This window comes from Equus przewalskii, chromosome 1 (assembly GCF_037783145.1).
Source record: "Equus przewalskii isolate Varuska chromosome 1, EquPr2, whole genome shotgun sequence".
NCBI classification, from domain to species: Eukaryota; Metazoa; Chordata; class Mammalia; order Perissodactyla; family Equidae; genus Equus; species Equus przewalskii.
The window spans coordinates 3,219,737-3,246,550 of record NC_091831.1 but is presented as its reverse complement, the minus strand read 5'-3'; the positions used below and the strand labels follow the sequence as shown (position 1 = coordinate 3,246,550).

General features: G+C 44.5%; 1 long non-coding RNA gene across 1 annotated transcript in view; it reads left to right on the top strand.

Moving 5' to 3' along the window:
- Positions 1-1,367: 1,367 nt before the first annotated feature.
- The window catches only part of LOC139074014 (uncharacterized), a 40,783-nt gene continuing 15,336 nt past the window's right edge, over positions 1,368-26,814 (top strand). The window contains exons 1-3 of the long non-coding RNA XR_011523295.1: positions 1,368-1,498; positions 2,403-2,516; positions 3,530-3,779. This is a non-coding gene — a long non-coding RNA (uncharacterized lncRNA). The remainder of the gene's footprint in view (positions 1,499-2,402; positions 2,517-3,529; positions 3,780-26,814) is intronic.

The window sequence follows — 26,814 nt, the reverse complement described above, 5'->3', positions numbered from 1 at the left end:
GGTTTCTACAGGGAATTTTTCCTCTACCTGGAATCCATTTCCCCTCACCCCCACCCCAATCTGGTTGCCACCCTGCCCTCCTTTGGAGCCCAGCTTCATGCCACCTCATCCAAAAGCTCTCCCTGCTTCCTCCCTTGGTGGGGAGGATGTCCGTTACACTTGGAGCCTAGTACCCACCCCCCAACCTGCCCTGGGCAGGGAAGCACCATATTCACCTTTGCATCTGTAGCCCCTGGGCACCCTGCCCAACAGAGTCTGTGATGCAGCAGAGTGTTTGCAGGTGGACTGGGGCTGGTTTGGTGTCTAAACAGTGTCTAGAGAGAACCAGGCATTGTGCTGTTTGGATGCCCTAAAGATTTTGTGTAAATAGTTCCTTTCCTTGTTAATCCCTAGATGTTAGATGAGTAGAGATATGAAGCTCAATACAAATAAAGCCAGGAGCATCTTTCTTAATTAAATTTGAAATGCTAGTAATTATCCACATTATTAGAGGAAATCGAATCTACCTTGTGTCGCTGACAGGACGGGTGTTGGGAGGCTGGTACCTCCTCACTCATGATGGTTTAAGTCACATAAAAATTCAGCCCAAATGGCATCAACTGTCTTCTGAGTGTTCACTGCCCAGGGGTGCCTACTTCAAAGGAGAGACTGAGCAGCTTTTTACCAGTCTGATACACAAATGCCGACTCACACGGACTGCAGATGCCCTCACCGAGCTTGCAGAAGGGGTGGAGCTGTGGTTTTGGCCGGGGGTGGTCTGAGTCGCACTGGTGGCTGTTATCTGCTGCATGCGGAGCCTTCTGCCTCTTTCCCGGGGTGCAGCAGCTGTTGGCCCAGAGAGCAGGGGGTGGGGGTGGAGGAGTCACAGCCGGATGCTGTCACCAGTGGAGGGGTTGGGGCTTGTGTTATGCCTCCGAACACCCACTGCTGGTGTCTCTGTCACAGGAAGGCAGTCATGAATGATGCAAAGCCTTGTACCTTTAGAGGCCAAACCCCTTGGAAAAGCCAGTGGTGGACATTTGGAAATGCCAACATTTGCTCATTCAAGCCTTTTCAATTCCAAAGGGAACTGGAAAACTGAGATTATTCTGATGATACTTGTTTGTTCATTTTGTTTTTTAATTTTTGAAACCTAAATTCTCTAGATCAGCTATTTTTTCAGTTGATGTGTGTGTGCATGTGCATGTGTGTGCATTCATGTGTATCTACATTTATCGAAGGGGTACTTCTGGGAAAATATTTCTTTTCTTTTTTTTTTCTTTTGAGGAAGATTAGCCCTGAGCTAACTACTGCCAATCCTCCTCTTTTTGCTGAGGAAGACCGATCCTGAGCTAACATCCATGCCCATCTTCCTCTACTTTATACACAGGATGCCTACTACAGCATGGCTTTTGTCAAGCAGTGCCATGTCCGCATCTGGGATCCAAACCAGCAAACCCCAGGCCGCCAAGAAGCGGAACATGCGAACTTAACCACTGCGCCACTGGGCCAGCCCCTGGTAAAATATTTCTAAAATCTTTTGTTGCTAGTAAATTTTATGTTTTCTTTATATATAAAAAGCTGGCACATTCTAGATTAAATTAAATCACTAAATTGATATATTTTTAGTTTTTGGGAGTCTTCTCAAGTTTAAGCAACATTTGAATGACAAAACTTCAAGTTTGACAAAATAAAAGAAAACTGGAAGCTTAGGCAGGTTTTGAGAAGCATATAGATTGAATTATCACTTTCTTCAAACTCAGTAAACTAATTTCAATGTGTTATACCAGAATGTGACTTTTGCCAGCTAATGGATGACATGGTTGGGTTTGCAGTTTGGGGCAAGGCCCTTTAAGGGCCCGCGGGCACTCATAGTCACAGTCAGTGCTGACTGAGGAGAAGGACCTTCATGATTCCTCCACCTCAGCTGCCTGTTTTCCTTGCCCCTCTCTGTCTCTACGGAGATCTTGGGGAATGAGGCACCCCAAAGGGAAAATGCGCAGCTCAATGATGTTCTGAGGTATTGATCTCCCTTTTCCCCTTGCTCCTGCATCCCTGGCCCGTTTCTCCAGACAGGTAACAGTCTGGCTCCACACTGTCCACCTTGGCAGGGGTGGAAGGGGGTGGCGGGGGGTGTGGTGGGAGGCAAGATCAAGGAAGCCTGGAAGCTTTCTGGTCTTTGGTCTGGGTTCAGGCCAAATGAAGGGGAAGGGTTTGTGGGAGGGAGAGGATTGTCTTCCAGATCAGCCCATGAGGTGCCCTGAGCTAGAGGGGACAGGTGGAGGGCTCCTGGGAAGGGTGGCCTGGCTGTGGCCCCTGGGAGCACTGCATGGAGGTGTGAAGGTGCAGAGACGGATGGCTTTGGGTGCTTCTTGGGAGAAAGGCTGGTGTCCCTGGCCTTTCAGAAGATTCCTGTATTCCAGTAACATGGGAGCAACAGGAGCCACTGGCCTTGACGGGGCCCAGACGCTGAGAAGGATGGGCCTGTCAGGGCTGCCCTAGAGGACAGAGACCAGAGCTCCTGCTGCACTGCTGTGGTGAGTTGAAGTGTGTCCCCCAAACTGTGCTCAGCCCCCGGGAGGCAGAATGTGCCCTTATTTGGAAATAAGGTCTTTGCGGATGTAATTAGCTAAGATGAGGTCATCTGCATTAGGGTGGGCCCTGAATCCAATTCCTGTTGTCCTTACAAGAAGAGAAGAAGACATGCAGAGAAACAACGCACAGGGGAGAAGCCCCTGTGATGACGGAGGAGAGACTGCAGCGATGTGTCCACAGCCCAGGAAGGCCTGGAACCACAAAGAGGCGGGAAGACTCCTCCCTCACAGCCTCCAGAGGGAGCGCGGCCGTGCTCACACCTTGATTTTGGGCTTCTGGCCTCCAGAACTGTGAGAGGATAAATTTCTGTTAAGTCACCCAGTTTGTGGTACTTTGTTACAGCAGCCCTAGGAAACTAAGATACCTGCCATGCCAGGTGCTGATGAATTTTTTCTGGAACCCTAACAACAGGGGTTTGGTTAAAAGAAAAAGACCCCAGCAATTGACTAACGTAGAATTTCCAACCAGCCTCACGTGATGGGTGGTGCAGGGTGGGGCCTCAGTGTTTTAATTGCTATGTCTTGCACATCTGAGTTTCTACAACCTGGTTTGCAACTGGCTGGATGTTCTTCATCCTCTTTTGTTTCCTTCCTCTTTCAAACTAGTATTTTGTTTGTTTTTTCTTCTAAATGTATCCCTTTAAATCTCTGGGACTCTCCTTTGCTGGGTCTGCTCACTGCCCCCTCTGCTGTCCACCTGGGAGATGATGCTGGATAAAGTGCCTGGTCCCTGCCACCCAGAGACTGTTCTCTCTTCACTGTCCACTCATCATCTCTGCAGGGACTCCCAGAATGCTAAATCTGTCACCATCCCAGCTTGGAAAGCTGAGTGCCCCAAGAGGAGGTGGATTCAGAATAAAATTCCTTATTATCATCCTTAAGAGGCAAGACCTGTTTCCTGCTAGTTCCTGCATAATGAGTCATCTTTTCCCTTCTTCCCTCTCCCCCAACCTCAGATGTGCACCTGCTGTGGTTCTCTGGATCTGTGGATGCTTCACCAGGCTTTCCCAAGGCACCCCTACCTGGCCTCCTTACCCCAGGGAGTCTGCTCGGCGCCATAGTCTTGGGACACCTCCTTAAACTCTCCAGATAAGGGAGGTAAAAGAAAAAACAAACACAGCTACATTGCAACTCATTTGTTCTCAGCTTGGAACATTTGCATCTGTGCGAGGCAATTAGGCTTAATGGAACGGCCCCGTGCAGAGGGTAAGTGGTTGACTGTGGATATCCGAGGTGCACAGTGGTGCTTCCCTCCTAGAAATGGCCTGTTTGTTCCGAAAGGTTGAAAAACCAGCTCCTGGGGATGACCTCCCATGGCCGACCTTGGTATCCGTCTGTAGTTGCTTTATTGCAGGAGCCAGCAGGAGGGCAATGAGGTGGGTTGGAAGCATGATGGGGATGGGGCTGTGAGGTTTGTCCAAGTGATCCACCCCGATCCCAGACCTCAAAGGTCGTGGAGGAGATGGCGATTGGGGATCGGCAGGTTGCATCAGAGCCAAGGAGACCCCCGGAGAGAAGGGAATAAAGACCACATCTCCCTCCCCGCTGAGGTTCACTGTATGAAACCATCTTAGATTGTTGCGGGGTCATGACTGAGACCCGTGGGCAGAGGCGGCCCTCCATGGGGAAACCTACTTTGAGGTGGAGAGAGTCAGCTGCTGGCAGGGCAGAGACTCATCTTGGGAAAAGTCTGGTTCTGGCACTTCTTCTAGCCTGGCCTTGTGCAAGGGCTTCAAATCAATGACTGAGAAGGTGAGTTGGGGGTGAGTTTAGGATGCCCAGCTGGGCTCCACGGCTCAATGGCCAGCCAAAGCTGAGAGGAATTGGCAGAGGTCACTGTCCTTCCCACCCCTTCCAATGCATCCGCACCCCGCTGTACCCTTCTGCAGTTTCCCTGGGGTTTCTGGAGGCATGTAGGAGTTTTAATTCCAATGCAAGTTTGCATCAACCTGGAATGCATGTCCTGAGTAGGCATTCTAGAAGCAGGGTATCACCCTTGAGGTGAGACCCCAGCGGCACGGGACTTGAATTTCTGCTACTTGTCCCAGTGGGGCCAGGGCTTTGTAACTGGACAAGGCTTAGGGGAGGAGCTGCATAAGGACCCACAAGAGCAATGTGAGTCCCATGGGGTCAGATGACCATCGCAGACCGCACCCTTTGTGCTTCCTGCTTTCTCACTTACAGTGACCGTGATGCTGGTGTATATGTTGGCCAAGGTGGAGAGAGCTGGGCTTGGAAATCAGAGACCTGGGTGAGAAAGTGGCTGCTGCTATGTCTCAGCTGTCACTCCTCCCTGGGGGCATCACTCCTTTCTCCTGGCTCAGATTTCCTTGTCTGGGTGTTGGGTGATGCCTCAGAGCAGGCCTGTGGAAGAGCCTGTTTGACACTGAACGTCCTTGGGTAGGTGGCTCTTTATGACTCTTACTCCCTGCTGTCTGTTTTATGGTGATTCGTACCTCAGGCAGTTTGGATCCAGCCAACGCATGAGCCCTTATGTGAGCTTATTTCCCTCTGAAAACTGGTGGTCCCCATGGTGACCTCCCCAGAACCATGGGACTGGCCTTTAGGGTGTTTCTCTTGCCCCTGCAGATGCCCCCTGATACTGCTATTTATGCCTCACGAGCTCAGTTTGGGTCAGGGGTGAGTTTTTCCTGTTCACTCGTGTCTTGGTGACAGCATTTAACAAAGAGACGTTTTAAGGCATCTTCTGAACTTGTGAATTTTGAGACAAGAATTCTAGCTTTACAAAATCGCTTGCAGAAACAAATTCTGAACTGCAATTTACTTTGCTTAATGAAAAGAAACCAAAAAGCGTGGGCTTGCTGCTTGGCTGGATATTTTCTCTAGACATGGCCCAGCCCATACACGTTCGTGAGCCCCAGGTCTCCAAGCCAGGAGCTTTCAAACTTCAGTAGGTTGACGACCGTGTACAGAAAGTAATCAAGGAGGCTCGTCCTGGAATTCCAAAATAGGGAGTCCTGACTTTGCATCTAGGCGGATCACCACGCCGAGTTAAGAAATGAAACGCCTGCCAGTCCCTGGCAACTCATCACAACGTGTGCTGCTGATTATTTCGGACCCGAATTAGAATTTCCCAACAGAGTCCATCCGTGGGGTGTGGTGTAAAGTCCAGAGCGTGCCCTGGAATAGTCTGGTTTCTGGAACAAGCCATCTAGAGGACTGCTGGGCCGAGTCTATCAGTGTCTGGTGTCTGTGACGGTGAGCAGTTCAGGGCACACAATGGAGGGACACAGGTTTAGTTTTAGCAAGGGTGCGTCCCCTTGGAGAGCGCATGTGTGTGTAACCTCCAAGTGGGAGGAGGCGGCGGGAGGGAGGTGCTGAGGCCTGGATGCCCTGGCTACCTGGGAGTTCACAGTCCCTGCATCCGCTCAGCTGCACCTCCCTGGACTCAAAGTCACTCCTGAGAAGGAAGGCTTTGCCGTGTCATCTGACGGTTCAGGTCGTTACATTGGCCTTGTATCCAACGGCTCGCTTCAATATCGACTTCATTTTCTCCTGTCTCCATCCTAATTTTCCACTGACACTGTTGTGTAATTGCCTGAGGCCTGGGTAATTAATTGTTCGTTCTGGTTGCATCAGTTTAGTCCTCATGAGCGCGGAGGCCCCCATGTTGGGAAGGTCTCTGAATTGGATTTTCATCTGTTCGGCACTGTCATCGTTAATTACGAGAGTCGGAGTGAGGCCATTTTGAAAATGAAAACACATTACCATGACTTCCAGGCATACTGGATCCCATTAAGTTTCTCTTTCTGCTGCCTTGCAGATACATGCAGATAATGGCTTCAGATTGACGTGTAGATAGACGTATAGATAAGATCATGCCCTTGGAGGCGCTTCTATTCTCCTGACAAGGGTACCCGTGAGGGATGCCTATTTCTTGATTTTGCTGTGCTCAACTTAATCTGACAGTTGTACCCTTTGAGAAAGAAAAGAGAAGCGAGCCCCAGGAGACGGCCGCGGCCGCATTGTTCAGCAGGAGGGGGCTCTTGTTGGCAGAGGGCCCGTGCAATAAAGGTCTATTTGAGATGCAGTTTGAGTCTCCCCTCGGCCCCCGTGTGCAGGGTACCTCTCTTTTATGGATTCTTTGAGCACATTTTACTCATGGCCACATGGCAATGTGTCAGTTTACCTGCCTGTCACCACCTCCTAGAAGGACATGAACCTCCAGCACCAGATGCTGCATCTGTGGACAGAATAATGGCTCCATAGACATGTCCACGCCCTTATCCCTGAAATCTGTAAGTACTTATCTAGTGAAAGGGACTTTCCAGATGGGATTAAATTAACTATCTGGAGATGGGGAGATTCTCCTGGATTACCTGGGTGGGCCCACTGTAGTCACAGGGTCCTGACAGGAGGGAGGCAGGAAGGTCAAAGGCAGAAATAGGAGATGTGATGACGGAACCAAAGCTACTCCAGGTTGGAGGGATGAGCTTTGAAGATGGAGGAGGGGCCATGAGCCAAGGAACGCAGGTGCCTCTAGAAGCTGGAAAAGACAAGGAAACAGATTCTCCCCCAGAGCCTGCAAGAGGAAGGCAGCCCTGTGGACGCCTGGATTTTAGAGTTCTGGCCTCCAGAGCTGGAAGAGGATAAATTGTTTTTTTTAAGTCACTGAGTTTACGGTAATTTGTTACAGCAGAAGTAGGAAACTCATATGGTTCCCGATCCTTACCAGGTGCTGAGTGTTGGTCGAATGAAAGATTGCTGGAAAAGGTGAAGCCCCAGAAATGTGGTTTTCACGTGAAATCAATTTCAGGATGAGTGCAAATAAACTCACTGTCTCCTCACTCTGCTGAAATGAAGACCGTTTACTGCCTTTTGATTCATGAGGCTGAATATTCACATGCACGGAGCGATTTTGGTGAAGAGCAGCCTTCGACTGACAGTTACAGCACCGTGTAAGACATCTATTAAATGGGAGCTTAAAGGTTTCCATTTAGCTTCCTTTCATGAAGTTTTCATGATGTGTTTAAAGTAAAAATTGTGAGTATGTCACCCTATCATCTTTTTCAAAGACACAGGAAAAAGGTAAGAAAAGAGAGAAGAAAAGCAGTGTTTTGAACTTTTGAAGGCGTCGTTTTCCTGAGCCCTCAAATTCCGGGTGGAAGACATAACACATACCTTTGGCTTAAAAGGATACTTTGTAGCTTTGTGTCTCTTTTGTCCTTTTTATTTTATACCTTAGCATGCCCCTTATTTACAGTCAGCACATTGCCTTCATTTCAATTAACCAGAAGCTGGGCATATCTTCAGGAAGGTGTCAGAGAGAGAGTGAGGGGCAGCAAGTCAGGGGAGCTGAGCGGACATCCTGGCCTGGCCACTGAGTGGCCTGTGACCCCGGGCAGTCACTTCCCTGTTTGATCTTGGTTTCCTCTTCCGTAAAATGAGGGGTCCGAAGAGATAACCCCCCGGCACACCTCCCTCTGAATTCTTGTCCTGCCCAGGCCATTGTGAGAGCTAATGTAACGGGTCGCCCATCAGTTCCGTTCATCTAGAGATTTCCAAACAAAAAGTCTTTAGACGTATGCTGACCTTCCAGGCTTTTTCGTCCGAGGGGAAAAAAAAAAACAAGTTTCTAAACATGTTAATAAGCTACCCAAAGACCACCATTCATCATTCTGATTGAAACCTTTTAAATGGCGTAATTGTCCTCTGTTTTTCTCAGTTACCGTAATGAAGTAGCTTTTGGGCCCACAGTGATTAACTACAGGCTTGATAGAGTGTGATGCATTTGTCTTTGGGTGTCTGCTTTTTTTGCTTTTAAATTTATCTTAACTCTCTATGTGGGGCGAATTGGATAGGATGGTGCCCCAGGAATGATAATTATTGCCTCCTTCATTTCATCCAAAATTAGCGAGTGGTCATGAAGCTCATACTTTCCCTTTCCATGCGGTGATTTTCCCCTCTTTTTGGCTTATGCAAAAGCTCAGGGCAGTGCTGGTCTTTAGGAGCTCTGCTTCCAAATGAAATCCACAACCCCATAAATACATACTTTAAAAACAGACTTAATATATGGCTTCTTCAAAGATTTATGAGGTTCTGCAACTAGATTTTGTATAAAGAAATTGCAGATCCTAAATTTTATGTTTTAATAAGATCAGAGGGACTGATTCATTGGCTTTTTGGTACTTTACAGAAAGTCGATAAATACAGTTCTTTGACTCCTATGAGACTTTTGGATTTTGGTCTTCCATTTAAGCTCAACTGTACATTACAGTGTAAGATTTCTTGTTGAAATGATTCAGAAAATGCATAATTCAATAACTGAACTGGAAGTCCTTGGGATCATTCACCCTCTCGGATGTGAAGAATATGTAACCCCGTTTGAATTCCCAGTCTGAGGATACTGTTTCTAATTCCACGGGTCAAAGAATTGTCTGGAGTCCCTTAGCAGTAAGTCGGTTGTAAAGAGAAAGATGTAGAAATAATTGCTTATGGCTTTGAGAAGTCTATGAAATCCTGCTGATCCAAATGAGATAAATATGTTATGAGATATAAGAATTATCTGCTCTGGTAAATGTGAGGTGGCCATAACTCACCAGTGTGATTGCATCCCCCGTGTGGAGAATAAACAGTGAGTCACACAGAAGGAGTGGAGACAGGCTGCCAACGTGGGTGGCAATAAAAATGGCTGTCTTTGTTCTTTGCCATAAAACTGACATCCTGCTTAACGACATGACCTCGAAGCCAGCCAGTCACCTGAGGTTGTTTCTGCCTTGCTCTGAAGGATGTGTGTTTAAAGTGAAGATGGAGGAAGTGTGGAGCGGGGAGGCTGGATTGCTGGAGGCACAGAGCATCTCTGTTCTGCACTGCCGCCAGCTGGACCTAGGGTCACAAACAATGTGCCCTGTGGTCCCACAGCAGCCACCGGCCATGCTGGAGATTTAGAACCAGCTCTGGTACCAAGCAGAATTTTGGCATTAATTCTAGTGTCAATTTTCTGGTACCTATGGAGGACTCGGGCGGCACCCTGGACCCGGAGTCCATGTTCTCCTTTCAGAGTGATCAAATGCAGGATGTGGACTGAATAGAAAATGGCATTGCAGCTCTTTTATAAGCCTTCTTTTTAAAATTTTCATGAAAATCACACAGGGAATTCAAGTTCTTCATAGAATTCAAGAAAACAAGAATATACAGATCTTTTAAAAATGAGTAAAGATCACCCACATACTTAGCACCTGGAGTCAACCAAACATTAACGTTTTAAAGTATACTCTTTCAGACTTTTTATACATGTGTGTATGTGTATATTATACTTTTATGATAAAGGATTGCACTTTACATCCTTCTTTCTTTTAATTGAGCTATGATATATACACAGTAAAGTACACCAATCTTACATGTACAGCTTGATACATTTTTACATAGTTATACACTCACGTCACCCCCCCCCCCCCCCAACTTCCCTGATCAAGGGAATGGACACTCCTAGTGTCCTGGAAGTCTCCGTTAAAGCCCTTTCTCTTGAGTAGATACTCTAGGAGAACTATTGCTGGGTCATAAAATGCCTGTATGATTAGCTTTAACAGGTACTGCTAAATAGGTTGCTTTTTTTTGAGTGTTCTAATTGTTCTGTATCCTCACAAATTCCTGTCTTTAATTTAGTCATTCTGGTGGGGTGTAAAGGTATTTAACTATGGTTTTAATATGCGTTTTTTTTCTGATAGAGAACTATGTTGGAAACCTTTTCATATGCTTATTGGCTATTTGAACATCCTCTTTTACAATTTACCTTTAACAGTCTTTGACCATTTTTAAAAATTAGGTAGACTTTGGTCACTGATTTGTGAGACTGGATGTGAGTTCACGTTTGGACATATGCTTTTCAAATTTTCACTCAATTTTTTTTTTTAATGAGTGGGCGTTCTTAATGTTAATATGTCAAATTTATTGTTTTTCTTTTCTGTTAATGCTTTTTGTTGTGTTAAGAAATATTTCCCTATACAAGATGATGAAAATATGTTCGTATGTTTTCTTTTTAAACCTTATCATTTGCATTTAGGTTTACAATAAGTCTTGAATTAATTTCTGGATATGGTTTGAAGTAGGATAAAAGTTTATGGGTCTTTTCCCATCTGGATATTCAGTTGCTTCATTACCAAGTATTAAAGAATCTGTCCTCTCCCCACTGAATTCAGATGGCTTTTTTCGTAAAGCAGGGGACTGCATATGCATGTCTATTTCTGTATTTTTCACTCTAGCATCGGTCTGCTTAGCCATCGTTGCAGAGATGGCACATGGCCCTGATTCCTGCAGCTTAGAGTAAGTCTTGCTACCTGATCGTTTGTCTCCCACCTTCTCTGTTCTTCCTCTAGACTGACTTGTCTATTCTAGGTTCTTTGTATTTCCAAATAAATTGTAGAATTGGCTCGTCTGTCAACTTACACAAAAATACTTGCTGGGATTTTAATTGTGCTTGCATTGAATCAGGAGATCACTTTGAGAACTGACTTTTTTAAAAAAGTGCTTTTTCTAATCCATGATTAAGGAATATCTCTCCTTTTACTTGCATCTTCCTTATTTCAGTAGTATTTTATAGTTTTTGATGTAGAGGTCTTGCACTTGAAAAAAACAAATTTATTATAGATATTTGATGTCTTTTGATGCTATATTAAACAGTATTTGAAAAACTTTTTCTTATTTTTGTTGATAGTATTTAGAAACGAAATAGACTTTGTTTATTGATCATGTTTCCAGTGACCTTTCTAAGTTCACCTATTAATTCTGAGTTTATTTGTAGATTATTTTGGATTTTCTATATATGCAATTATGTATCTGTGGATCATGACATTTTAATTTCATCTATCTATATATCATCATCATCAAGTTTACAAATTCCTTGGCAGAAAATGTTTCATGACAGCTTTTATCATCTTCCTGAGGTTTATGGGATCTCAGTGATGTCTCCTTTTCCATTTATGATAGTGGTAATTTTTTCTTCTCTTTTTGCCTCATCATTCTTGCTAGGAGATTTTCAATTTTATTAACATTTTTAAAATAAGATGATTTGACTTTGATTCTCTGTGTTGTAAATCTGTTTTCTATTTCGTTGATACCTGCTCTTGTCTTTGTTATTTATTTTCTTCAACTTTAATTTGCTGTTCTTCTAGATTCTTAGATGGAAGTTTGGATAATGGTTGTCAATCGTTTCTTCCTGTCTTCTTTTAATATTTACATTTAGGGCCATTAATTCCTCTCCAAGCACTACTTTGCCTTCATCTCACAATTTTTAATATTCATATTTCCATTATCGTCCCTTCAAAATGTTTTCCTTCGTAATTTAATCTTCACTGTGGGTTTTTGTTTGATTTCCATACACTTGCCTGCTTTCCTACTATCTTTCCGTATTTACTTTTAGTTCTGTTTCATTGTCTTTAGCCAATATGCTGTGTATGATTTTAAGTCTTTGAAATTGTTGAGACTTGCTTTATGAGCCAGCAAATTGATTTATTTTGGTAAATGTTCCCTGTCCACTTGTAAAGGATGTGTGTTCTGTCATAGTTGTGTGCAGTGTTCTGTATATGTCAATTAGGACCTGTTCATAAATCATGTTTAAATCTTCCATATCCTCACTGAGTTTTTGCTTGTTTAATTAGCGTCCTTTCATTTAAGCTTGAAGAAATCCTTTTAGCATTTCTTGTAATGCAGGTCTACTGGTGATGAACTCCTCCAGCTTTTGTTTGTCTGGGAAGTTTTTACTCTCCTCCATTTCTGAAGGACACCTTGGCCAGGTAAAGTGTTCTTGGTTGGCAGTTTTTTCTTTCCGCCCTTTAAATATATCATCCCACTCTCTCCTGGCCTGCGAGGTTTCTCCTGAGAAATTCACTGACAGCCTTATGGGGATTCTCTTGTATGTGAGGATTTTTTTTCTCTTGCGGCTTTTAAAATTTTCTTTTTCTCTTTTATTTCAGACAGTTTTATTATAATGTGTCTTGGAGAAGATCCTTTTGAGTTGAAAAATTTGAGGGACCTACAAGATTCATGAACTTGGTCCAAATCTCTCTCCAGATTTGGGACGTTCTCAGCCATTATTTCTTTAAATAAGCTTTCTTCCCCTTTCCCCCTCTCTTCTCCTTCCGGGACTCCAGTGATTCACAGATTGTTCCTCTTAATGGTATCCCATAGTTTACATAGGCTTTCTTCACTCTTTTTCATTCTTTTTCCTTTGTTCTCCTCTGACTGGATAATTTCAAAAGACCTGTCTTTGAGCTCACAGATTCTTTCTTTTGCTTGCTCTAGTCTGCTGTTACTCCTCCCACTGCATTTTGTTTGTTTCACTCATTATATTCCTCAGCTCTAGAATTTCTATTTGGTTCTTCTTTTTTTTTTAAATGATTTCTGTCTCTCTATTAAACTTGTTTTGTTTGTTTACTGTTTTCCTGATTTTCTTGAATTGTCTTTCTGTGTTTTCTTGTGGCTCATTGAGCTCTCTTAAAGCGACTATTCTGAATTGTTTATCGGCCAAATGGCAGATCTTCGTTTCTTTATGGTCAGTTACTGGAAAATTATTGTGTTCCCTTGGTGGTGTCATGTTTCCTTGATGTTTCATGTTCCTTGAAGTCTTACGTTGCTGTCTTCACATCTGAAGAAGCAGTCATTTCCTCCAGTCTTTCCCGACTGGCTTCAGGAGAGGAATATCTTCTGTCAGCCCTGAGGAATTCTGAGGCTTTCTGAAAACTTTTCTGTGTATATGCCTGCTCCACACTTCTTGTCCCCTCTTAGGGGGGATTCTTAAGATTGTGTGCCTTCTCTTGATCCTGAAAATCCAGGCCTGGTGCTGACTTCCTCCCATTGTCTTTCCCTAGGGCAAAATTGGTATGTCTTTCTGTTGAAGTCCTTTTATCATCATGAAATAGTCCCAGTTTCCTCTAGTAATACAGAAAGTGTTACATAAGCTGACATTAATATAACCAAGTCAACTTTCTTTTGGTTAGTGTTTGCGTAGTATGTACATTCCAATGTTTTAACTTGTACCCTGTGTCCTTGTATTTAAAGTGTGTCTCTTGTTAAAAGCAGATAGTTAGGTTTAATCTTCTTATGTAGTCTGACAATCTTTGTCTATTTGAAGTGTTTATTCTCTATATATTTGATGAAGTACTGATTTAATTGGGTTTAAGCTTATCGTTTTACTCTTTGTTTTCAACGTGTTCTACTTTTTTTTATTCCTTCTTTCTTGCCTTGTTTGAGATTAATGAAGTATTTTTATTATTCCATGTTGTCTTCTACATTATTATTTTCTTGGTGCTTTTTTAGTGGCTACTCTAGAGATTACAATATGAATAATTCATTTATAACGGCCCATCTCAGTAATTTCACACTTCCCTACTAATGGGTCAGCCTCCAACACTTTAACTCCATTTACCCTTTTCCCATACTTTGTGCTATTATTCTCATATATTTCACTTCTACATATATTGTAGATTTAGACATTATTATTAACATTGTAGTAGCCAGTAAATATTCTTGTGTATTCAGTCACATATTTACCCTTGGTGGCGTTCTTCATTGCTTAATGTATGTCTGTGCTTGCATCTGGGATAATTTTCTTTCTGCTGTTAAAAACATCCTTTGTTATTTCTTGCAGTGTGGGCCTTCTAGAAACAAATGCTCTGTTTTCATTGGTTTACAAACATCTTTATTTCTTATTTTTGAAGGGCTTTTGCTTGGGTATAAAATTTTTAGTTAGGATTGGTTTTCCTTTCAGCTTTTTACCAACGTCATTCCTTGTCTTCAGGGTTCCACATTTTCTTTTAAAAAAATCATCTATTAGTTGTCTTGTTATTCTTTTGAAAGTAATACAACTTTTCCCTCTAGCTACATTTTCTCCTTATTTTTGGTCTTTAGAAGTTTGACTATAATATTTTTAGATGTAGTTTTCTTTGTATGTATCCTTCTGGGACTTCACTGAGGTTCTTGAATCTGTGGGTTAATGGCTTTCATCAGTTCTGTATAATTCTTAGCCATTCTCATTTCAAATATTGTTTCTGCCTCATCATTTCTCTCCTATCACTTGGCACTCTACTTATATGTATGTTAGTCCATTTGACAGTATTCTACATGTCTCCAATTCTCTGTTTTGTTCTTACTTTTTGTTATATTTTCCCTTCTGTGCTTTAATGTAGATACATTTTAATTGATATTTCTATGAGTTCATCAATTGTCTTCTGCTGTGTACAGTTTTTAATGTATCCAGTGCATTTTACTTTCAAATATTGTATTTTCAGTTCTAGAATGTCTCTTTGATTTCATTCTTTTTATAGATTTCAAAATTCTCAATCTTTTCATTCTTTTATCCACTTTTAAAATTTTTCTTTAACATATTAATTAGGTATTTAAAAGCCTTTGTATGCTAACTACGTATCTGGACAATCTGTGGATCTGCTTACATACTCTAATTTTTATTTTCTGGATTATTGGTCACCTTATTCTGCCTCTTCATTTGTCTCATAATCTTTGAATATATGCCAAACATTGTGAATAAAAGAACCATAGAGGCTGCAGATGATGTTAATTTCCTTTGTAAAGGGTTATCTTCTTCTTAAATAGTATTTTTTGCTTGAGTTTGAGTGGCTGATCAGTCAAGAACTGCGTTTGGCTGCTGTTTGTGTAAAACCCAGTCTATCGCAATTCCCTCTCTTCTTCGTGGACGTGGAGCTCCTGGGCTATTGATGTGGAGACTGACAGGTGCCTGTCTCCTCAGCTCTGAATGCTGTGGACATTCACTTCTGTCTTCAGAGGTCTGATCTTAGGTTTTTAGCCTCTCACCTCCCACAACTTCAAATTCATCAGTTTTCCTGAGCAGGATACTGACTCTGTGTTCTAGGCAGTCGCTCTTCCTCTAGTGGAAATTTGTCTCTTAAGCTCTCTGTAATTGCATGATATTTCAATCTGCCAAGTGGAGGTTTCTGACTCCAGCTCCCCAGCTCCCTTGCAACCTCCAGTGTTGGTCTAGAACCTAGCAAATGCCCCAAGGATTTAAATTGGCTGTTTTTTGTTTTTGTTTTGCCTTTTCTAGATTTCAATACGTCATGCTAGCTCGTGTGACTGTCAATAGCTCTGCTGATGTTTCTTTCTCCCACTAGAATCTTTCTATGTAGGTCAAGTCAAATCCTCAGATTGCATCCTAAATGTGAGAATGCTCCCACAAGAGAAAACTTCTGGCAATCATCAGCTCTACTAAGCACTCTTCTTTCTCTGGAAGATTTGCTCATCTGGACATTGTTGCTACCACAGCGCTCTGATGTTTTAAAAGTATGGCTTTCTACAGTTTATCTATTTTTATCCTAAAGTTGTAGTGGATAATCTGGTGGGATAGTGGGATAAGCTGGCTACAAACTTTTACATCCTACTTGGAAGAAAAGCTCTACATCTTGGTTATAATCTGTTTTTTTTCTTGTTAATATGTTATGAACTAATTTCTCGTAATAAATTTATGTCAGTAATTATTCTAAAATATTATATAAAAATCTGTAAAGATTTTAATTAATCCCCTTGTTGAATATTTAGATTATTTCTTAAATGTATTTTAGCCAAGCTTCTGTCTTTATGATAAATCCTTAGAAATGGAATAAGAAAATAGATTCTTTGAAGTCCTTTTTCATTACCTCTTCTTCTTAGAGAGTGTTTAGGTTGGTTTGCACCATCCTCATAAAGCCCTTTGCCTCAATTTATCAGACAAGACTTAGATATTTTCCTTATTTATAACAAGTTTGTTCCCCTATCTTGCAAAATGTTGACACTACTTATGATTGAGAACCATGTCTATGTAGGTAAATATTGTTAATACATCCATTGATATTCAACAGTCCTTCCATTTTCTACAGAGTCTGCTGTGGGCACTGCATTTGTGCAGCAGAAGATGCATTTCTCTTTTCTTTGGTTGGCTGCCTGCTTTCATTGCCTGCTAAACAATGCTTGAGCTGTCCTTAAATATTCTGTCTCTCTTATTCTTCTCTTGCCTCTCCATTTTGACTAATAGATAAGACATAAGTGGCTGATAATTGAGAGAGAGAGAGAGTGTAGAGCAGTTTTTCTTCAGACCTAGGTGATTGTTCAACTTCCCTAGGTAGCTTGTTTTAAATAAAGATTTCCTCAGTTTCTTCATCTGTAAAATGGGGTATATAAAGACTTAGAATAGTGCCTAGCACATAGGAAATTATCAAGCAATGCTGGCTGCTGTCATTGTCATGGTGGTTGTCATCATGACTATCATCACCACTATCATCATCATCATCACCTTCATCACCATCTTCACCATCATCATCACCACCATCACCATCACCTCTCCACCACCATCACTATCACCTCTACTGTAGAATCGGAATCTTCAGGGATGGGGCTGGAAATCTATGTTGTGAATTTATGCCCCAAGCAGATTTTATAATGTCACTGGTCCTTAATCAGTATTTCCTAACAACCACTGGCCTAGAAGGTGTTTTAATCATCTCTTCTTTTTGTATTAGTCGATTTCTGTCTTTATCGTATCACCTGGAAGACATACCTACACTTTGGCTTTTGTTTCCTGGAGGAATTCCCTGAAACAGTTTAATATTGTCTTCCCCATTCTGCAAAGACTAAGATGTGAACAGCCATATAAAGAACATTGCAGCATCATTTGGAAATCCTGTTAGTAATGGCCCTGCTCCCACGTTCCTTGGACCTCACATAAAGGATTTCGTATGTTAGAATTTTGGATGTATTTTTTTCTCTCTTATTTTCCAGTGTGTCTGTAGTGTTGCTATTTACATCTCATAACAAATGTTTTAATAAAAGCAACATACATGCAATGAAATGTTCTTAGTGTTCAAGGCGAAGGGAGGTCTTCTCTAGCAAATATGTATCCATGTAGACAACAGGGTTTTCCTTGTTGTCTTAGTGTCTAGGGAACTCAGAACTAAATGTCATGCTCCATTTTGCTCTGTTTGTTGATCCAACCCTCTCCATCCTTCTCCCACTCCTCACCTTCTTATTCTTGTGCTTAAATTTCAACTGCATTTGTTCCTCTTATTTTGAATTGTTTCAAATCTTTAATGGCGGTGGGTGGTGGTATAAATAATCAATTATAAAGTAATGATCTCTAACTGCAACTGGGCCATCAGAGCTGCCTAATAATGATGTTACAATTCTCCAGCCAGTTTATTGTCCTATCCCCTGCAGTGGCTTTTTCAAATCTTCTCCATTTTCCTCAAATCTCTGACTCGTCCAGCTTCCACACTCACTCTTAGCTGAATTATTTCCCTCTACTTATCACAGAAAATAGAAGCTGCCTTCTGGAACTCCCTCTTTTTCCTACAAACTTCTCTGCACCCACATGTATCCTTTCTCCTTCTTTGCTGGCAAAGTATAGGAGGTGCCCTCTTGCCGTGTGAGACCAGGTCTCCAAGAGCAGTCTGTTTCCAAGAGCAGATTCTGTTCCACCTGCCTTCGTTCTCTCTTTCGCCCACAACTTCAACTCTTCCGCCTCTTCTCAACCCTTGCTCCCAGCATTTAAACATACTCAATTATATGCCATTAAAATGGAAAATTCTCTCTGGCCCCACTTCCACCCAATCTCATGCTTCCATACTGTCAAATTTCTTGGACAAGTTTCTACGCTTTGTTCCCTTCATGAGCTGCTCAGCCCACCTCCGTCTGCCCTCTCCTCCCACCACGGTCACAGTGCACGGAAGTCCCCACTTGGGGGACCATTTGAGCTTTCAGCTTTCATGGAGGCTGCGCTCACAGTGACCAAGAGCACAGTGAGCTCTGGGGCTGGATCATGTTGGTGCAAGTTCCAGTATTGCCAGGTACACGCTGGCTGATATAGGGCCGCGAACCACTCCAAGCCTCAGTTTCCTTAGCTGTAGCATGGTAACCTAACTGGTAATGATTCTCACGTTCAGGCTACTGTGAGCAACATGTGAGACAGTGCACCTAAAGCAGTGAATGCTCTGACGGGCACGAAGCTGCCGTCCACTGGTGTCTGTTGCTCTCCCTCCTTTTGTCATTTGTGCTGTGGCTGCTGCTATCATTTGCCCTCCAAGCAGCATTTACACTGCTCAGCACTGTGCCTTCCCAGAACATCCTTTTTGATCTTGTCCTTTGACAGTCGTGGTCCTGTACCAGGCTGGAGGCCTGCCCTTGCTCCCCGTGGCACCCGCAGCATTCCTTGTCCGCACTGTGTCAGGCTGCTCCATGAGCCGCTGCAGGCTTTGATCCATGCACACCTTCCCAGATGGACGCAGTTGTTGGAATGGTGGAGGCCGTGGCTCCTGTGTTGCTGACCTGACACACACTCTGTGGATGGAAGCTCGCTGGATGTTTGTACAAGGGGGTCTGCTCTGCAGAGGGCTGCTGTGACCCCAGGGTGTCAGAGCCAGTCTGCCCATCAGAGGTCTGTCAGCAGAACCACAGTGCGATGACCCATGGCTTTGGCAGCCCTGTTGGGACTCCCGGCTCCATCTGCTCTGATTTTATTCAGATATTCATGTATTCCAAGAGTGACACATTTGAATGAATTATGTTAGCAAGGCTGACTCCAGAATCTGCAGTGCTGGGCTGCCTCGGGGCTAGGCACGGGGGTTCCTATCACTTTCTAGGGGAACCTTTTCTTACCTTCTGGCCACTCCCAGACTTTCCACTCCCTGTCTAGGGAGCTCTGTGTCCACCACCTCCTTTATCATCAGTGCAGGTCAACATGAGGGAGAGGGGCCTCAGTGCTGGTCCCAGGAAGGGGAGTTGTGCCCCTTCTTGGAAAACATTTTGCGTTAGCCCACGGTTTTGTAAGCCTTCGCAGAGCAGAGATTCCCCAGGTACCAGAGGGCAAAAATGTTGACTCCAACTCTGTAGTGAGGTGGCAGCCAAACCTACTTGGACTTTTAAGTCTAATTTAATTTAATCCTTTGCTTTGAAGTAGCAGCGTTGAGTATGTCCCCCTACAGGAGCTCCGTGTGCGTCGTTCGTGGACCTCAGTGTGTGATGGGTGAGGCGAGGCGGGGGTGAATGGGGGTGGCGTCCTTCAGGTTGTCAGCCCCTTTGTTCTGTCTCCATCAGGAGCCGGGCTGTGCGGGTGTCACAACCAGGGCCTGAGTCACCTGGCCCAGAGCACTGGGGCTTTGCAATGTTTCCACTTCAGAGAGCAGAGTTCTGTTTGTGGGAATTGACAGAAAACATGCAGAAAGTGAGGGCCTTGTTCTCCGAGGGCAGCTCAGTCCTTTCAGGCTGGACAGGCAGTTCGTCCCTGCCAGTGGGGGCAGCCCATGAGAGCCACCCTCGACCCTGATCAGCCTGCCCCCGGATCCATTAGTGCTTCTGCTCAGCCGGCGCCGGCATCCTGGCCTCCACCCCGAGGCGGAGGCTGGCTTACCACCAGAGAGTCCATCAGGGATGCAGTAGCTTCTTTGAAATTCCTTCCTTAGTGGGCTCGCGGAGCCGCAGGGCCTGTGTGGGGCGAGGGCCTCTATGCAGAGGGCTCTGTGTTGACCTGCCTGACTGGAGGGTCCTCAGCTATAGGATGGGCAGTGGCTCCTGAGCTGCCCCAGCCTGGCCTGGACGCCTCAGGACCTCCTGCCCTTCTTTCCCAGAGGACAGTGGTGGACCGGGCCTCCTCTCTGTGACCGCAGAGCTGGAGGGTGCTGTTCATGCTCCCCCAGGGTCGCTGTTTCAGTTGACGAGTGTGGTCTCCTAGCTCCTCAGTCCAGAACCAGGCCTTGCTCCTCTTTGTGTCATGTTCAGGGTGTGCTTGTAGGCTGAGCAAAGGGAAATCAGGCCAATAAAGCCATAATCAGTGGACAGTTGCTGTGGGGGGTGCCGCTGGTACTGTGGGCGGTCCTGGGGAAGCTCAAACACGCCTGGTGCTGGCTGCATCCCACTATGAGCAGGTGATGCTCCTGGGATCTTCGCGACGCTGGCGGTGGTGGAGGGGCAGCAGGTACAGCCTAGAATTGTGGGAGAGATAACATCCCAGTGGGGAAGGGAAGCTGGGGACGCCTCCTGCAGCATCCATCCTCCAGGTGGGCAATTCCAGGGGAATCTGGGGACTCTCCCTGCTGGCTGTCTTCTTCCCCATCTTACTCCCACTACCACTCCTTGGCCCAGGATCAATTTCCGAGTGCCTGTCTCTGTTTCAGCTTTCAGGGGAACTCAAACTCGGATACTGGCTCATGTGAACGCCCAAAGTGGAGGGGCTCATGTGGCTGCCTTGCAAACTAGTGGTACTTTGGGGAGTTTTCTGAAGGGCAGGAGTGGGTGGGATGCCTTCTGCTGATGAATGCTCACTGCTAGGGGCAAAGGTCCTGGCAGCCATCACTGTTCACGAAACAGTGCCTGAGGAAGGGGTTCCTGGCCATGCCCCCTCCTGCTGCTCCTCCCTGAGCCAAGACACATGTGGCTTCTACTGCTTTCTGGAGACAGGCACTTTGGGCAGGGTGCCTGGAGGGAGAACCCCAGAGATGTGGGCCAGTCTCCAGCATCTTTTGTTTCATGAGCATCCCCACCACAGCCTTTGCCGTGCAATGTCCTACAGAAGAACAGACCGGAGGATGCCTTCCTCTCAAGGTTCCTGGGTTCCCCCTGCACAGACCATGGATGAAAAATACATGTTTGCTCCCAGGGTTTAAGTTAATGAATAATATCTCAGAGAAGGCAGCTCTTAAGAAGTTGTATTTGCAACACCTCTGACCATGGCCCCGTAATGGGCACCTCATTACCAGTCCAGTTTCTGAGCAAGGCCACGAGGTATGAAAACAGCTGTGATTTCCGAAGTGCCCTGGGTTCATGGTGCTTTTTGTGTTCGCTGCTGTGCAAAGCTCTGATTTCCCCCAGAGAAGCTGAATAATGGAACACTTCAAGCTTTAGCATGATCCTTAATATTTCCATCTCAACGGGGTTTCCGAAGCACCAGGTTGATATTTGTGTGCAGTGGCGGGAGAACAAAGCCAGGTTAAATTTTAAGATGTCTGCAAAAATGCCAGAGGCTTTGTTATGTTGTTGTTGCCTTAAAACTTTTGTTGTGGAGTGTGCCTGAGTAGAATATTGTGTATTTACGTGGTGGGAAAAAGACAAAAAGAGTTAATATAGTATGAAACCAAACCAAGCCACCCCACCCCTCTCCATCGTGGTAACTGCTTTGTCTTGACCTCCTGGGTTGGACTGCCCTTTTGGTAGATTTCCAGAGAGGAAGTATGAACATTTGGCACACTGGATTTAAGGCTGACTTTGTCACTCTTGCCTCTGGAAATGTCCCTTTCGATCGACACTGATCGGCCAATGTGGATGAGAATAATGATCGTTGATGTCAGATGTTCTTACATGAGAATCTCATGGATGTTCGAGACTCTCTTCCCAGGAAATACACATATTTTATCACGACACGTTGAGAATGATTGCAGGAGGGTCACATACCTACTAAACACCCCCCTTTTACCTCAGCTGAAAAATAGATTCCTAATCCACGAGAAAGAAGCCTCCTGGATGGATATTTGAGAATCATGGGTTGTTCTGGGAGAAACAGGGCAGTCGGCTCCAGGCTACATGTAAACGCACAGTAACTGAAGTCAGCGCAGATTACAGGGCTCATTTAAAATACTGGCTGAGGGGCCGGCTCAGTGGTGCAGCGATTAAGTGCGCTGTTCCACTTTGGTGGCCCCAGGTACACCGGTTCGGATCCTGGGTGCGGACATGGCACTGCTTGGCAAAAGATATGCTGTGGTAGGCATCCCATGTATAAAGTAGAGGAAGATGGGCATGGATGTTAGCTCAGGGCCAGTCTTCCTCAGCAAAAAGAGGAAGATTGGCAGTAGTTAGCTCAGGGCTAATCTTCCTCAAAAAAAAAAATAAATAAAATACTGGCTGATGGGAGAAAGAGTGGACACACCCACTGCAGCTTCAAGAAGGGAATTTGCATGGTGTGGGATTAGTATGTGCTTTCTGGTCAAATTGCTTTTTATGGTTTTCTGTGCAAATATAATCAGGGCCATTCTATAGCATCAAGAGCTGCAAGTTAAAAAAAAAAGAAAGAAAAGGAAAAGAAAGATAAAATTCCCCATCCACCATTCTTTAGAAGTGAGATGGAAGCTGGAAGCGTGTGACTGAGGGATTGGTGAGGCGGCGTGTGCTTGGTTAGACTGGTAACTTCCTAAAGAGGGAACTGTTGTTGGAGGCACAGGCCAGCCACCAAGGACGAAGGAGGCTATTCGGAAGGAGCTCATGACGTCGCTGGTCTTGGAGAGGTCCAAGGTCAGGACCATAACCCAGCTGTCCTCAACAGATGCTGCAGTGCCCACACCTGAGTTGGCAACATTGGGGTGTGGAGAACTTTCTGGACACATGCTCATGCTCAATGATCTGGGCAGAAACCCCAGAACTGCCAAGGTTTTGGAAACAGGAATTGGTGAAGGCAGCAGCTAAGAAGACTCTACTCTCGTAGACGAATCTCTCCCCGTTTGACTAGAAAAAGAGGCGCATCTTGGGGGAAAAAAACAGGGTTTCATGTGTGCCAGTTAAATCTATTCTTTTGGTAAAAAAGCCTCAATTTTGCAGCTAAGAGATTTGGCCGGCCTAATTGAGTTGGTTTTCCTTTTAATGGTAATCATAGTAAAGAGCCCTAGAAATAATTTTCTTTTTGGAAAAGTTCCCTTCTAAGGGAAAAATTAAAAACATTCCATTGAGACATGCAGCCTTGTTGTTTGTTTTGGGGAAAAAAATGTTAATTTTCTTTTTTCCATTTTGAAACTTTTGTTTAAAAGCTCCATATGAGTGTGTAGCTTGTCCAAGCAGAGTATTTGAATGTTGTGTAATTATATGAGCCATTAAAAATGTGTATTTTATTATTTCTAAGTTTGGTTTTCCCCAAAGACTGAATTGAAACGGTCTAGAGAAATTTTAATGAGAGCATTAAGCAACTTCCATATTTCCAGAACAATGTTATTTAGAAAAGTCATCCTTGCTGGGCTGGAGCCGAGTAAGATAAAAGGGGCGGGCGGCGTGTATGTGGGCAAGGGCCCTGGAAGCTTCCTCTGGAGGCTGGCAATCTGGGGAAGGAGTTTCTCCATGCTGCTCCCTCACCTCCTCATTTGCTCACCTTAGAAACTTGCTTTGAGTTTCTCACAGTTTCTGTGGTTTCCGAGCTGAGAAAGGGGGCTGGCCAGCTCCCAATCCTTTTCTACAAGAAAAAATGACTTTAAAGATACTTGCACGTACAAATGAAAATATTTAAAAATGTACAAAAATATCCCCAAAAGAGGTATGAATTTCAATTCTAAAAAAAGGGGAGTGAGGAAAAAGAGAGTAGCTGAGAAGGAGCTGCTCCAAGCACTGGAGTTGAGGGGGTCTTTGCGCTGCTCATGCAGCCACAGGGGACGGAGCGGCAGAGGGAGGCTCGGCGAGGGCAAACTCACTCTCGGAGTTGGGGCAGCTGAGCCAAGCCCAGGGACTGTACCTCGTGCCTGTCTCTGTGTCCCCAAACAAGAGGGAGTTTGCAACTCCCACCTGAGCACGTCCAGACCCAACCAAGCTCAGGGACAGCCAGAGGGGTGGGGGCAGAAGCTGGTGAGACACGCTAAAGAAGGAATATGCTGTCCAGTCCCGCGAAGTGAAGTGTGGGCTCTGAGGGGGACTGCTCTGCAGGGAGCTGATCCCCTAAAGCAGAGGCCCCAGACCCCTACCCAAGGCAGATGGAAGGAGGGCCAGTCTTCCTGGCCTTTCCATCTCAGGACCCCACGGCTCTTTGTTGTGTTGCCCGTAGGAAGGCCTGGGAGCTGGGACAGCCCGGAGCCTCCCACAAGTAGAGGTGGTGTGTCTTTCCTGCCTAAATGTGTTTTGGGTGGAAACGTGCTCATCAACTGGTCTCTGCCCCAGGAGCCCATCATCTGGCATTCCTATGACAGAGAAGCTGGGGCTCTCCTTGTTACCAGTCCCCCAACAAATGGCTAACAGGAAGCAGTTCCATCCTGGGAGAGCCTGGGAGGGCTGCCAGCAGCATAACATCAGGAGTCAGGAACCCACTAGTGGCCCTGTCCCTGTCCAGATCCAAGAGGAAATGGTGGGCCTGCTGGGCTTGTTAGACTTTGGCAAATTGGTACCCATGCTTGATGTTTTATTGTATCCTATCTACCCATTTACCCAGATGGGTTTTATTTCTGTCATTGTTGTAGAGTCATCAAAGAACACAAAATTAGGGGTACAGAACAGCATATTTCATTCCATTTAATTGTTTGGGTGTTTTGCACAATCATTTTCCAGGGCTGTAACTTTCTGAAGTTTCTATAAGGAAAATCAAACTGTACCTCTACTTGGGTTGGTGTCAGAGATTATGAAAATGTAATATGAACAAAAATTAAGGATGTTGTAATAAAAATATTCTGGGGTAAGTTTATCAACTGATTCTCACAGAACCCCAGTATTATTGTGCAAAGTAGATGGTCCTACAGAAATGATTTCTCTTGAACTTATTTTGGTAAAGTTTAAAAAATCTGCGATAGATTCATAATATTACCTTGTGGTATTTTCTGACAGTGTTAATTTTCCTTTTCTTTTTTTTTTTTTTTTGTTTATGACTAAAAATGTCTTTATTTGCCTTCATTATTTTTTCCAACTTTTAAAAACTGTGGTAAAATACACGTAACATAAAATTTACCATCTTAGCCATTTTTAAGTGTGTGGTTCAGTGGTATTAAATACATTCATGAAGCTGTGCAGCCATCACCACCATCCATCCTCACAATTCTTTTCATCTGGTAAAGCTGAAACTCCGTCTCCATTAAACACTAACTCCCCACTCCCCTTCCCCCGGCTCCTGGACCCCCATTCTACTGTCCGTCTCTGTGATTTTGACTCCTCTAAGTACTTCACGTAAGTGGAGTCACACTGTATTCGTCTCTTTGCGGCCGGCTTATTTCACCTAGCATGATGTCCTCAAGGTTCATCCAAGTAGTCATGTTCTTTTGAGATGAAGGACCTGTCAAATATTTGTATTTATCCAAAAGCTAAAGGAAATTGGAGTCCACACCAACGTACATGAGATGAAAGATATGTAATGACGTGACTGCTCATGGAAGTGGGGAGTCAACGGGGAACATCGGACCTGCAGCTCTCCTTTCTTTACCTCATTCTTGACTGTGTGAAATTCTTTCTGAACACTCTGTCCCTAGACAGGGGGGAATCTCATTTTTTTTTTTTTTCAGTTGGAGCCTGTGCTATGGCGATGGAGGGTTATCTAGACTGCATACTCTGAAATTCAGTCCAGGATGCTTGACCCAAGAATCAAAGAGAGAAAAGAAAATGGAGCCTTGCACGCTTTCTGGCATCCCAGGATTATTACCCTGGTGGCTGTGAGACTCTGTGGTTTGGGTATTCAAACGGTTGATAAGGACAAAGACTGGTGAGTCCATCCAGTGGGGAGAGGTAAGCACTCCCTTGCTTGTGCTTGGTGAATGTGGGGGTAAGCTGATGCCCTCTTAAACTGCTCTGCTGTGTGCTGTGCCCTCCTGGTGCTCAGACCTGCGTTTCTCATGCTGTTCTCCACTACAAGGAACCAGGGCTACTTTGAGAGCCCTGGGTTTTACATTTGGAGTGAGAGAACGCAAGACAGGCCAACATCTTCTTGTGAGAAAACAAGGATGCATCTAACTCTTGGGGAGATGGTGACAGCGGAGCCAGAGAAAGAGGACATCGCTGGCTAACATTTTACAGTTTGAGCTTCAGAAACAAATCGATGATGACAGACCCCAGTGCTTACAGCTGAATTTGTAAAGGGCGGTAAAGCCAGGATGATACTCAAAAGGGGCAAAAAATATGACATGTTAGAAAAAGGTCGTAGAAATTAATGGCAGTTATTGATCAGATCCAAATTATAGAAACTACACACACATGATCCACAATTCCTTGGCATATGACCACCCATTGGAGTCTGGGGAGGATGCAGGGAAGGAAATTGTGAATGTGGTCTGGTAACAATTCGATGTCAAAAGCACCTGACTAATGAATATTAAACAAGGTGCCTGGGCCCATGGGACCTAGTAGGCTTTCTGGGATGCTGGAAAGCTGGAGGTGCTGTTTAAAGATGCCTGGGCACTGATGCTGCTATCTGGTCTCTAGGAGGTGATGCAGACTTGATGAACCTTGAAAACCATGACGATATTTGATGTCTGTAAGAATTTCCCTTGAGGGGCAAAGATGATTTGCATACGTCCTTCATGATTACTCATGTAAACCTTCCAGTGTAAAAGCACCTTGGCACGAGAAG